Source organism: Piliocolobus tephrosceles, chromosome 17, assembly GCF_002776525.5.
Source record: "Piliocolobus tephrosceles isolate RC106 chromosome 17, ASM277652v3, whole genome shotgun sequence".
In the NCBI taxonomy this organism is placed as follows: Eukaryota; Metazoa; Chordata; class Mammalia; order Primates; family Cercopithecidae; genus Piliocolobus; species Piliocolobus tephrosceles.
The window spans coordinates 53,276,171-53,290,104 of record NC_045450.1 but is presented as its reverse complement, the minus strand read 5'-3'; the positions used below and the strand labels follow the sequence as shown (position 1 = coordinate 53,290,104).

At 47.4% G+C, this 13,934-nt stretch overlaps 1 protein-coding gene across 4 annotated transcripts in view; it reads left to right on the top strand.

The window, feature by feature from the left end:
* Nucleotides 1–224: 224 nt before the first annotated feature.
* SMPD3 (sphingomyelin phosphodiesterase 3) overlaps nt 225–13,934 on the top strand; it is a 91,450-nt gene continuing 77,740 nt past the window's right edge. For 3 of the 4 annotated variants that reach the window (XM_023210253.1, XM_023210255.1, XM_023210254.1), the window contains exon 1: nt 225–569. The gene's annotated coding sequence lies outside the window, so the exon portion shown is untranslated. The remainder of the gene's footprint in view (nt 570–13,934) is intronic. The other variant, XM_023210257.3, reaches the window with a different exon arrangement.

The window sequence follows — 13,934 nt, the reverse complement described above, 5'->3', positions numbered from 1 at the left end:
GCCCGGGGTCTCACACGATCCTTCGAGGGTCCTGCGGCCTGCCCCACTTCTCCGCCAGCCATCCTCGGCTGGTCGTCTTTGCTATGGAAACGGTCCTCCCGCCCTGCTCCGCGCCTCCGTGTCTTCAGTGCACCCTGGGAAATGCAGTCCCGCTCTGTTTGCCTGCCCGCGGCGTGAGCCCACTCCGCGTCCTTAAAGAACTATAAGTCCCAGAAGGCTGTGTGAAACTCCGCCGGTCTCTGAGGGATGTGGTCTTGAAGGAGACACCCAGGAACCAGCAGGCGGGGCCGGAGGGAGAGGGGACGATGCCCCCCAATGGGCAGACTCCTGGGCGGGGTCCGGGTCACCATTGGCTACGACTGCGCGAAGGAGGCGGTGTCAGAGGAATGAAGCGCGGAGCTGTTCGCCGCTCCAGGTGCTGAGTCTGAGGGAGGCTCCGGACGCGAGAGCCGCGAGAGCAGCCGCCGCTGCAGCCGCCGCCGGATCTGCGGCCGGGAGCCCGGGCTGAGGAGCCGGGAGGAGCAGGGTGCGCTACCGGACGCTGACCGCCCTTCCGCCCGCCATCAGAGGTCGGTGCTGCTGAATTCGCTTTTGTTTTCTTGGGGAGGGGGCGAACCGAGGCGTGAGGGGCTCGGGGAGTTGACGGGACGTGTTCTCGCTGCTCTCAGGACCGTGGGTCCCGGACAGCCATCGACTGACTAGGGGCCTCCTGTGGCCCGGCGCCGGAGGTCGGAGCAGCTTGGGTTAGTTTTCGTTTTATCGTGGAGAAGGCTTTTGAGTATGAGGGTCGAGGGCTGGGGGACACCACCCCCAATCTCTCCTGGGAGAGCGAGGAGGCTTGGACCCTCCTTCCCACTGTGCCTGGCGACCGGGCTGCTCGGGTTACTGAGGACGGGAGGAGGGGGTGTTGTGGGATGAGGGGACTGGAGGCAGGGGGACCCCTCCCCGCAACACTTCGGCTGCTCGAGGTTACAAAGGAGTCTGGTGGTGATGGATGAGATCGCGGACCGCTATCCCCAGCCCAGACCCTCCCAGGGTTATTAAAGAAAGGCGTCTTGGGACCGGGAAGACCCTTCCCCAGGCCCCTTCCTCCACACTCGCCCCCTCCCTATCCCCGCTCCTCCCCAGGCCCTAGGGTTTTGTAAAGAGGAGGATCGAGGATGTGGATGAGACAGAGGACTCTTACCCCTTCCACTTGGACCCTCCTAGGTTATTGGTGAGGGGTGGCATTGGGATGTGGCAGGGAAAGGCTGGGAGACCCCTCCCCATCCTGCTCGGAGTCGCGGGTGGAGGAAAGCACTGACACTCGGAATCCCCCGCGCTCGGGCCCGCGCCTAGGGTTGGGTGGCCTGGGTGTGGGAGGTGGTGTAGGGGGATGTAAGAGGAGACGAGGGACCCCTCCCCACCTCTCCCCACCCGGGCCTTATCTCCCAGGCCCTCCCTACCTGGATCTAGGCCTGGGGCTCTAAGTCGAGACGACCCTCACTAGCCCACCACGCCCCGGGGACTGAGCCTCTGGCACCTCAGCTGGGGCCCAACCCCAGATGGGCATGTGCAGAGCGGGACGGGGCGGATCTCCTCTCAAGCACTCAAGAGCTCCAGGTAGACGCTACCCCCAACCTCGTACCCGCGAATCTTTGGGGGCTGCTCCTCTCCGATGCAGGGCGCACCCCAAACCGAGGCTCGGGGACCTGCTTCTAGGACGCGCGGTGGCTGTTCCCAGGCACCCGGCTTTCGCGCTCGGCCCAGGCATCCTCGAGAGGACAAAGCGGCGGTCGCCGCACTGGCAGGCCTGCGCCGCGGGCTGGGCGGGGGGCGCGGCCTCGGAGGGGGGGCTTCGGGCGCGGCGCGGGCAGCTTCCACCGAAACGTGCTGGGAGCGGGGCGGGAGACAAAGCGCACGGGCTTCTAGCGGGCCAGCGAGAGCCGGGATGGAAAATCCCGAGGGAGGAGGCGGCTGAGCCGGGGCAGGGCACTATGCCCCACATCTTTCTCTTTTCCCATACCCCCTACCCTAAGGCTAGCCAGGCACCCAGGATTCTGTGCACACGATGGTAACCAGGGCCCCTTCAGGGGCCGGTACGGAGGTCGTTCGGGACCTGTGACCACTAGGACAGGGACAGGTGAGGGCTCCACCTTGAGCAAGGGGCCTGGAGTTCACGGGGCAGGAGTGGACCAGGGTCCAGAGAGACATCCTGACTGGACCCTCCCACGCCCCATCAGCCATGTTAGGTCAAATTTGGTTCTGGGGCGGGGATGTGTTTAAATGTGTGAGGGTTTGCATGGATGATGGTGTGGGTCAGAGTGTGGGTGTGAATGTGTGACCGGTTGAATGTACCCATGTGTGTTTCAGTCTTCATGTGTGTGGCACGGCCAGAGCTTGTGCTTCTGGCTGTGTGTGTGTGTGTGTGTGTGTGTGTGTGTGTGTAGATGAACCACTCATTTACTGCTGGACTTGGATGTTGTGGGGGTGGGGAGCAGGGTAGTCACATCTTCAACTCTCAAGTCACAGCAATGACCTAGGGTCTGAGTGGATGCCCTCAGGGTGAAGGCAGCTTCAGGTTGCTTTGTGCCTAGCCTGCCTGGCCTGCGTAAGGCCCAGTAAGTGGGGAGTTCACAAGTATGTGGAGACTTCTTTAGCTCTTCTGAGGTCTCAGATCTGACCCTAACATACTCACCAGTGCCCTGCCCTTCCAATTTTATCAGAAGCTTTATCCTACTGTAATAGGCTGCTCCAAAGACCAGAATTCTGCCCCCTCACCACCACCGTGTGCTTCCAAGTGAGGCTTAGCAGGGGACTCATCAACAGAGTCACTTATGATGTGGGTGCAAGACTACATGGCAAGACAACTTTTGTCGCTTTGGCCTCCATGTCTGGAAGGGCATGGCACTGATGTTGCTGGTCAGTCACAGGTGGTGTCTCAGAAATACTAGGTACACTCAGACAGGAAACAAGGGTAACACAGACGTACGCTACAAGGTAATACCCCTAGAGGATGAGCATGGCCCTCCCAAACCTGCCCTCCCCAATAAGTTACCCTGATCTCACAGCGCTTGTATAGCAAAGGCACTGTGTAGCTTTGAGATAATCTTCACAGAGATCTACTTCCCATAGGATGAGAGACCAGATGCTGGCCAGCAGAACAGCAGAAATAGCAGGTACCACACAATGTAGCCACCATCTATCTAACCCAGGCTGCCTGGTCCAGTTCCCACAAGTATCCACTCCCAGTGTCCACAGCGACCTCTGCTGGAAAGAGGTTAAACCAGACACAATTTGGCAACTAACACCCCCCCACGATGTAGAGGCTCAGAGTGGGTGTGAGCGTTGTTAGGTAAAATCACAAACCTTTCTATTGGGGGGCTCCCTCCTACCTTCAGAGTGTCAAGCTGATGTTCTTGTCTGAAGTTTTTTCAAGTTAGTTCAAGCCATGGAATTGCTGCTGTCTTCAGCAATGGAAATGTTTAAAGAGCGCTTGAAGGCCTTTGTTCAAGTTTCTGACCAGTGGAAGGTGGGCATCAAACCCATTTATAAGGACAATGCATGGAAAACACTTACCAAGGTCAAAGAGGTTTAGGCATCTCCTGTCTCTCCCTCTACCTCTACTACTCTCTTCTCCTCTTTTCCTGTTCCACATTTATCCTCTTCTTTCCCTCATTATTAAATTAGTCAATAACGTTTTTCAAAGGCAAACCCTCTTTTCCTCAAAAACAATGTAGCCCAGAAAATAAAGGCATCTGAAGGCTATTATCAAATGCAAAAAGCTGCAAATACGGCTCTTCCAGGCCTAATGACAGAAGTGGGGGAGAGAGATGAGACATGCTCAATCCTAAATGCCCATCTGGTGACATGTGTCTCTTCTCCCAGAGTTACTCTGAAGGAATTTCACGCAATCACAAAATCTTAAGAGCTCCGCAAAGGAAAGAAGGTATTTTAATACCTGGTATTGTTCTTACTTTGGCATCCATGTGATTTGCATTGAACTATGTGACTCAGTATCATAAAGTAAAAATAGGACTTAATCTCTTCCTTGCCTGTTTGGAAGGTGACTGCATATGGTGTGTTGTGTTCTGCATTGGAGAGTGAAAAGCTAAATTGCCTCATAAATTGAACCACCTGCTTATCCTGATTAGAATGGTGCTTAACATCACCTACAGGCAATAACGTTATTTTATGTTTCTTTTAATTTATACGTGAATCTTTGTCTTGTAAAACATTTCCTCATGCTCATACATTATTACTTTCACTTGAAGTTAATCAAGAATGTTTAATCCTTGTACTGAAGCCAAACAAATTAAATATCAGCAGATTCAGGAAGATGTGGGTGGTGTTTCTGTTCTTTTTAGGCTCAAAAAAATTTTTGGAGTTCATAGAAAAGAAGGAAAAGGCCCTAAGATTTGGTAAATCTTGTGAGCATTTCTGAGAGTCTCCTTAGAAATTTCCAGAAGGGCTGGTCATGTTGAAGAATCTGAACATGCATGCAAGTGGCAGTATGCATGCTGGAAATGATACTTCAGCCCTGGCATTCCTAAATCACTGCACTAATGCAACCTTTGGAAAATTTCCCAAGACCCTCCTGTTCCCTGGGGCAGCCGGCTCGATCGCTGTGGAGTAGAGCTGTCCAAGGTTCTGGAGTGCTGGCCTCACCCACCTGGTGGGAAGGGAGGACTTCAGGGTGTGGGCTAGAAGCAAGAGCTGAGGGCCATGGCCTCCGAGAGGATTTCCCCAAAGCTGATTACAGAATGGAATAGGAGGAAACAGAGCTGTGGAGGGTATTACTGAATTACTTCGAATGAACTCATCAGCAATCCCTGTTTAAAGAATTATGAACTAATAAGAGGAGACATTTTCTGACTCAGGCTCTTCACATGTAAGAATGTATTTAATCCTCACAGTCCTATGAGGTAGGTGGTGGCATAATTCCCACTTTCAAGATGAGGAAACAAAGTTTTGAGGGCTTTCCCAGGGTTACACAGAAAGGGAAGAGTTTAGGTTCCATCCTGGATCTCAAACTCTGGAAGTTCCTCCTTACCACTGTTTTTCCCTATTGCTATTATAGAAATAAAACTGAACTATTGGATTGTCCTATGTAAGGTTATAACCAAATGCCAGAGGAATAGGACTGGGGGCCAACTAGGATTTAGACACAAATCAGTCTTTTCAAATTCAGCAAGGATAGTGCCACCTACTTTATATCTTATCCAGGTTTGTTAACTGAACTTGTTTACCAAAGAATGGGGAGAGGGCAGTATAATGACCCTCATGACCAATAGCCCAGGGGTTTCTTTCCAGCGTGGAAAATTTTCATAGGAAGCCAAGCGTAGATGGCAACAAAGTGTTGTCACTGTTTTTCCTTTTTAAGAAAGGAAGGAAAAAAAAACACGAGGAAGCTGTTATTATTTGACAAAGAGTACACATAGAGCCAAAGAAATAGAGCTTATCCTTATTTTCTAGCATCCTGTTACAAAGCTGAAGACAGTCTTATTGTTAAGAGATTCCTTCCACCTATTCCCACTCTCAGATTTTCATAGCAAAGCCTCTAACACCTAAATAAAATTTTCACTGTGTGGGCCTCAGCCAATCTCAGGAAAGCATCACATTCCTGTCCTTATGCCACCCAACCAAAGTTCTACCTCCATATGTGGCTGCAAGACTCCAGAAGGTGGGCAGGTTTGGGGTTTGGTGAATTTCAGACCACAAGTCTGGTCCTCCTAAAGTGGCAGTTCCAACTGCTCCAATCTTGCAACATATACAGGGACTGGTTTCTGAGAACTCCCCTTTCAGTTTGGGTGTCTAAAGAGGGTAGAAAGGAATGAACTTACGTTTTTTCTCCTCTCCCAGGGCCTCAGTCTGTACAACACTCAGATAGGGGGTTAGCCTTTTAAGAAAAATGCTTCGTATCCAGCTGAGTCTCCATTCCATTTTGAGTGATTCCTTCCCCTTCCAAGTTGGGGCTTCGCAGAGCTTTGATGAAAGGAGCAAAGGCTGCTATTGCTTCTCCCGAGGGCACTTGGAAGCCAAGGACCCGGCACCCCATCTGGGTCTGCTCTGACTCATATGACTGCAGACAGATTTGATTGTTTTCTTATTTAGAGTCATTAATTAACTCTCCTCAGCATCAGAACAGCATGTAATAAGAAGGAGACCATTTGCAGGGGTCTCTAGGCAGCCATGTCTAGGGCTGAGTACCATCTTGTTTGCACACAGCATCAGGAAATGGTTTCTAATCCTGGCTATAACCCTTCAGAAATCTTAGATTGTTAAGATTTTAGGCCAATATGAGAAAGTGCAATTAATTGCTAAGGCGGTTATGATCATTCTGGCAAAAACTGGGAGGCCTAGGAGTCCCTCAAAGGAGGACTGGATTTCCATTCATTCAACAGATGTTTCTTGTGCCTACAAAAATGTGTCAGGCACAGAGCTGGGCACAGGGAACACAACCACAATGTGGGATAAGTCCTTTCTTACAGAAATCTTGAATGGAACAAGGAAACAGGCACAGAAACTCTGAAAGAATGTGTGCTATAAGCAGAAAGAACTTTATAAATGGAAAGAATCTTAATAATCATAAACCATCATGTATTTTTTAACATGAGGAAAGAGAGTGAGGGAAGTTGAGGGTTGCTCTGGCCACAGCCCTGGTTAGTGGTTCTAAGATGGGGTTAGAACCCAGATTTTTTAATGCCTAAAGCATATTCTTTCCACTGTCCTAAACTGTTGCTCTGTTCATTTAATTATCCAAAGGGCACATTTCCATTAATATAGGCTTCTTTGATCCAATACCAATGCAAAACCCAATTTTAAAGTTGAAATAGCCCAGGCACGGTTGCTCATGCCTATAATCCCAACACTTTGGGAGGCTGAGGCAGGGGGCTTGCTTGGGTAACAAGACTTAGTTCAAGACTAGCCTGGGTAACACAGTGAGACCCTGTCTCTATAAAAAATGAAAATATTAGCTAGGCATGGTGGTGAATGCTTGTAGTCCCAACTACTTGGGAGGCTGAGATGGGAGGGTTGCTTGAGCCCAAGAGTTCAAGGCTGCAATGAGCTATGATTGTACCACCACACCCTAGCCTGGGCAACAGAGCAAGATTCTAAAATTTTTTTAAATTTAAAAATGTTAAAAATAAAGTTGAAATAGAAACAAATAATAGAAAAAATAGAAAAAGTAGAATGTCCTTCTATATATCTGTTGTCCAATATGAGGCCATAAGCACTTGAAATATGTCTGGTAGCAATTAAGATGTGCTGTAAGTATCAAACATACACCAGCTTTCAAAAAATTAGTATAAAAAATAATGTAAAATGTTGCATTAGTAATGGTAATATTGATTACAGGTTAAAATAATATTTTAGATATATTAAGTAAAATATATTTAAATTAATTTCACCTGTTTCTTTTTACTTTTGTAATGTGGCCACTAGAAAATTTATATTATATATGTGGCTTGCATTTATAACTCATATTATATTTCTACTGGGCTGTGTTGTTCTAGACTGCTTCCATTTAGGAGGATATTTTCTTTATAAACTGAGGCATTTAGCAAAGTAGGTCTGTGATCAACTAGCCTGGGATTTGAATCCTGGCTCTGCTATTTGGGCTGCGTAACCTTGAGCAAGTTGTGCCTTTGTTTCCTCACCTGTAGAATGAGGTGATAATAAAGCCTGCCTCCTAGGTTTTGAGCTAAATCACTTAGAAGAGTGACTGACAGGTCCAGAGTGAGTGTTCACTTAATATTAACTATTGTTATTACTATTGGAGGAAGCTTATGAAGTGTTACAAGATAAGGGCTGGGAGGCCAAGATGGGTGGATCACGAGGTCAGGAGATCGAGACCATCCTGGCTAACACGGTGAAACCCTGTCTCTACTAAAAAATACAAAAAACTAGCCGGGTGAGGTGGCGGGCGCCTGTAGTCCCAGCTACTCGGGAGGCTGAGGCAGGAGAATGGCATGAACCCGGGAGGCGGAGCTTGCAGTGAGCTGAGATCCGGCCACTGCACTCCAGCCTGGGCGACACAGCGAGACTCTGTCTCCAAAAAAAAAAAAAAAAGTAAGAAAGAAAAAAAAAGATAAGAACAACAGGAAGGAGAGCAAGCAGACAATTTTCAGATAAATCAAGCTAAAGATTTATGACTAGTTAAAACGTGATTTAAAACACTTGCTAAGTATGTGGCCCCTATTTTCTGACAGATAATGATGTTGAGGAAAGATTTCAAGCCATTTACATAAGCATACAATGAATAAACAAATTAGCTAACTGCATTATGCACAGGTCTTGACTTCAGCTAATGAGTTGAGGAAGAGGATGATTGTACCAGATGACTCAAGAGCTCTAAGTCTCTTGGACTCCCAGATTCTTCAGGGAATGACAACCTTGTGCTCTGGGAGAAAACTTCTGGACAGGAATCAGACATATCCAAGGTCAAAGCTACTCTGCCACTTATTGGGCTTGGTCAAGACACTGAGTCTCAGTTTTTTCTTCTGTAAAATGGAGGTAGTATCAACTCTCTCGCAGGTTGTAGTGAGGATTAAATTAGATAATACAAATAAAACATCAGGTACATAGTAGGCACTCAACAAATGATAGCTGTGACTAAATGGGATTTCAGGTATTCTTTAATAGAGAACTTTTTGTTCTTTAATATAGAATTTGCAGTTCAGGCCAAGCACAGTGGCTCACGCCTATAATCCCAGCACTTTGAGAGGTCAAAGCGAATGAATTTCTTTAGTCCAGGAATTCAACACCATCCTGGGCAACATGGTGAAACCCTGTCTCTACTAAAAATACAAAAAATTTGCCAGGCATGGTGTGTGCACCTGTAGTCCCAGCTGCTAAGGAGGAGGCTGAGGTGGGAGGATCACCTGAGCATGAGAGGTAGAGGCTGCAGTGAGCCAACATTGCACCACTGTACTCCAGCTGGGCTACTGGAATGAGACCATCTCAAAAAAACAATGAAAAACAAGAGAGAGAATTTGCTGTTCAGAATCTTCAGAGCCTTTCCTACAACTCTACCTTGTTGTTCCCCATCCTTATTCAGTCCCTGAGGAGATTGAAAGGACAGTTTCACCTAATTAAGTGTGTCTACACCAAAATGTAGGATCTCAGGAACTTTGGGCACACTCTACACAATCTTTCATGTTCTTCTCTGTCTGATTAACGCACATGAGGCTCTTTCCTGGGATAATGAGGCAAGTAGCAAAATGGGCATTGTTCTCTATCATGTTTACTCTGAAGTTCTGACCTCAGTGTTTAGAGCACTTTACATGTAGCTTTGCTTTAAAAAAGAGATAACATAAATATGGAAACTAGAGCCCAGAGCCATTTCTCCTGACTCCTAGGGCAGACCATGGGTCCATTCACTGCATAGCTCTGAGGGAACACATATTGTTGCTGTTCTCAACCATCGCCTCTTCTTCCAAAACTTTGCCTTCTGGAGGAAGATGGCCGAAGAAATATGTATTAAGCTCAGTGAAGGCTTATGTTAACAGAGCATGTCGAGCTGTAAAGAAAATACTCAGATTAGTCCTATAGGAAAAGTGAGGATCCCTTCAAATGTTTTAGCAGGAGAGCAACACAGTTTCTTGACTCAAAGAGTGGTGGGTGAATTGAGGTGGAGGGAGGCTCACCTCTGGTTCTGTTGAGAGGCCCCTGACTTCCAGGTACCAAGTACCAGTGATAAGTTATCTGGGGATAGTCTGGAGTTAATATGCACATTTTCCTACTCATTCTTTCTTTTGTTCATTCAACAAATGCCAAATGATGGATAGCTACAGTGGGGTGTTTTGAGAACCCTTCCCCAGGAGGAGACCAAGGTCTGGCTGGGGAGAGGAGAGACGCTCATATGCAGATTGAACCAAGGAACAGGGGCTGGAGTAACCATAGGAGGCCTGATTAAGGCAGGTTGGCTATGGCAGTGGAAAAGCTATGGATGCCAACCAAACTTGCGTCTGAATCACACTTTTATCACCAAATGTGTGGCCTTGGGCAAGTGCTTTAACCTTTCCAAATTTCATCTTTTTCCTCTGGGGCAATAAAACTAACTTTTCCTGGGCTGCCATGGAAATTATATGGCAACATATATGAAAATGCTTAGAGACAATACTAACCCTCGTTCAAGTGTTTACAGTGGGTCAGGCATTGTGCTCAGCAATACATATGTGTAAAAGAATACCATTATTATCCCTACTTTATAGCTGAGGAAAGCAATGCTCAGGGACTTTAAGTAACTTGCTCAAGGTCATGCAGACAGTAAGAGGACCAGGACCCCAACCCAGGCAATCTGACTGCAGAGCCTGTTCTTAACCCCTGAGATCACTGCTTCTCTGGTTCAAGATCAGCAAGAACCCAATAACTATTATTTTGAAGAAGAGAGGGGTGATTTGTGGGTCAGCTTGTGGAGAAGTCTTATGCTTGGTCTTCAAGCATGGGTACAATATGGAGAATCTTTGAGGGGTGAGTGGGATGGGGAAGGAAGGCAAGGGAAAGTTGTGATCAAATGAACAGGGGTAGGAATGAGAATGCTATGTTCTGGGAGCACTGAAACGGAGAAGTTTCCATATGAAATAGATGTTTGGAAGGAAGAGTTGAGAAAGCCTTGAATGTCAGAGTGTAGAGAATCAAACACTCTAACAAGTGTTAGAGAATCAAAAAAGTTCATAGGCAAAGAAAGGGATATGAAATCTGAAGCCTTCAGTTTGAGGCATCTCGCTGAATCTGGGTAATTTGTGTCAGTGTTGAGCGTGCTCACCAAGTATCTCAAAGCCAGAGCTTCTGGAGGGTATTGCCAGGTAGCACCACAGTCGAGCATTCCTACCAGTACTATTTGGTTTTCAAAGAATTTACATGGTCTTTTCTCTCATTTGGCCTTCACAAAAGCGCTGGGCAGGTGAAGGGTAGCAGGTCTACCACAAGGATTCCTGCCTGTGTCAAGTTGCAGGCAGTAAAGGCTGCCACGAAGCACAGATGCCAAGAACAGCTGCAGTGCCCAAACCCAAGCACAAAGCTTAGGAGAGGCTTTCTCTGTGAGGGAAGAGAGAAGATTTGCTCCCTGTGCTCTGGGAGGCAGGAAATAGTATCCTTTGGTTAATGATTCCCAGTGACACCCCTGAGCAGCTGCCTCCCAGGGTGGCTGCTGGGAGGGCCTGAGTTGGGGTCACTGCAAATTCCACAGCCCTTTTTGGTTGCAGCACCATCAGTCACCTGCTCCCATGCAAACAGCTTGTTTCACAAAAGATTTTTTTGGACCTGCCATCTTGAATTCATTCTGCTTATTTCTCTGTAGGCTGCAGGGGCTGAAAACCAAACCCCATCCTCCTTAGGCTGGTTAGAAGGAAAATCTGTCTTTTCTAATGGCTGCAGTCGCACTCTGCGCCAGATTTCTCTCCATGGCTATGCTTCTAATGACAATGGAAAACAAAGGCAGGAAGGGAGAGGGGCACAGATGCAGCACTTCTTCCAAGAGGCACCAGCAGTTCTGTGGAGGATGCAAGGCAGTGAGGAGGTAACTTTCACAGCTATGAGAGAGTCTCTTGATGAGTAAAGAGTTTTGATGTGCCCGATGATAGAGGATGAAAGAGATCACTGTGTTTTGTTTGAAAAGTCATGCTAGGATTCCAGATGCTCTCCACAGTTCTGGAAAGGTGAGTATAAGGGTGGGCAAGGCCACAACAATTTTGACAAGTTGTCCGGGGATAAGACCTTAGTGATTATAAACATATAACTAATGAGAAATGACAAACACCTGGAAATGAAATGTTAAGGCTCATCTGGCCATTGACCCCAGTAACAATGTGTGTCAGCACATGCTGAACTCAACAGGGTTGAATGGTGACTCCTGGAAAATAAAATCAAGTTGGGAAATCAGAATGATAATAATAAAGGCACAGATGTTTGGAATGGCTGTGCATCCGAAAGTAGGGCTGTTTGGTTACATCAGAGCAACTTCATCAGCCAGGACCAAGTGTTCACGCCTTGCTCACACATCTGGCTCCTACTCTGGGTTGAACCCTGTGCCAAACATTGGAGAGATGGAAGTGAATGAGACACAATCCCTGTCCTCAGGGAGGCAATCAATTCTAAAACAGAACAAGAGATGCAGTGTAGAAAATGTGCAAATGAACATGGCCACTTCATGAAGTTCCCTTCTAGGTGCTTCCTCATGCCTCTGAAATTAATGTAGCCCAACAGGTGAGGCAAGTTGGGATCTTATAAATACTGCCAACCTTATCTCACATCAGGTATATGCAGACCTGGTATGTGGAACCTAGGGTAGCAGAGTAAAGGCAAAGGAGGCAAAGGCTGGTTTATTTCAGAAGCTTGTATACAGTCAGTGAAGATGATTTGCCTTTGTATTCTTTATTTGAAAGACAAGCTCTTGAGACCCTTTGCCTGCAATTAGAGCATGCTGTCACAAGGGGCACCATGAATTAGTGTGGTCCAAGCGGCCATGTGTCCCACAGGCATGGTATGCTGAGCAAAGTACAGTTTTTCCATTGTTAACCTTCAGAAGAATATAATTTTAAATTAATTGATTATAATGGGATTGCACATTTAATAAGATCAAGCCATAGTAACCTATATATAGTGAGTGGAGAGTTGTGAATTCATCAACATTCATTTAACAAAATCCATTGTGTGCCTACTACTATGTACAGAGAAAAGCACAAAGTCCCTGCTTGGTACTCAAGTCCTAGAAGGAAGACAGAGATAGATAATTACAGTGCAGTGAGATAAGTGGTAATAGGGAAGGAGGAGCAGAGAGCACTGGGAGCATAGAGGAGTGAATAATTCTACCGGGGAAACACACACCACACACACACATGCACACTGTTGTGTGTTGGGTCCAGACAGTAGCACCTGAGTCAGAGGGTTTATATCAACACACACAGAAGGGGAAAAGCCAATGTATTGGAATACTTTTAGATGCTATAAGGGATTCAGATTGTTCCATTGCATGAACTTGGACATATCATCTATGTCTCTTGACCTGTTTCCTAATCTGGTGCTCTGAGGGTTTGGCAGTGGCTATCTTGACTATGTGGGTGGAGCAGCATGGAGGTTAGAGTAATGACTTTGATCTCCAGTGACCAAGCCTGGGATTGTCCTTGCCCTGAGACCTCCTCAGCTCTTGTTCGTTGGGACCCTAGTGATGCCAACACTTGATTCCAGCTGAAATGTTCCAAGGAATCACAGAGGATTAGCTAAGATTCTGGTTTCAGAGGAACTTGGTGTTTGTGGGGTACAGACTTTGGTGTAGAGGGGAAATGGTCTAGATCTCCTGAGGTGCCATTGGTTTCACCACCCTCCCCAGTAGCCAGGCTGGCCCTGCCATAGCACTGACCACTGCACACACTGCCTGCCCCCTTCTCACCAGTGGTCTTCTGACCTGTGGCCTGTCCCTGAGGCCACTGTTGGGAAAGCCTTGTCCTAGTCAGGCAGAGGATCGCCGACAGCAGGCCAGTCCCACTCCTGCCCCTCCAGCCCCCAAGAAGATGAGGCCCTTCTTGGCCTGTGTCTCCCTCTGGAGAACTTGGGCCCTGGCAGGATGTCCCTTTCACCCCAGCCAGCCCCCACCCTGCCTTTCCCAGGCCCCAGCCCTCCCTATCTGTGGCCCTCAGCAGAACAGGCACCTCTGTGTTAGGGGATACAGAGCAGCAACCAACTTGAATAAATGGGAAAAAAAAGCCAGAGTGTTTAATTTTAAACAAACCATTTAAAGCTGCTAATTGCCCTATAGAGAGTTTTAATATGCAATATATTAGAGCAATACCTGGTTAAGAGAGCAGACAAATGGAGGCACTGAAAAAGCCCTCACTGAAATTCCATTTACAAGTCTTTAAAAGGACTTTTTAAAACAATTTGTATGCCCAGGAAATTTCACAGCTGAGACCAATAGGACTTTACCCACCTGTCTAGGCCAGGGCCAGCTCAGG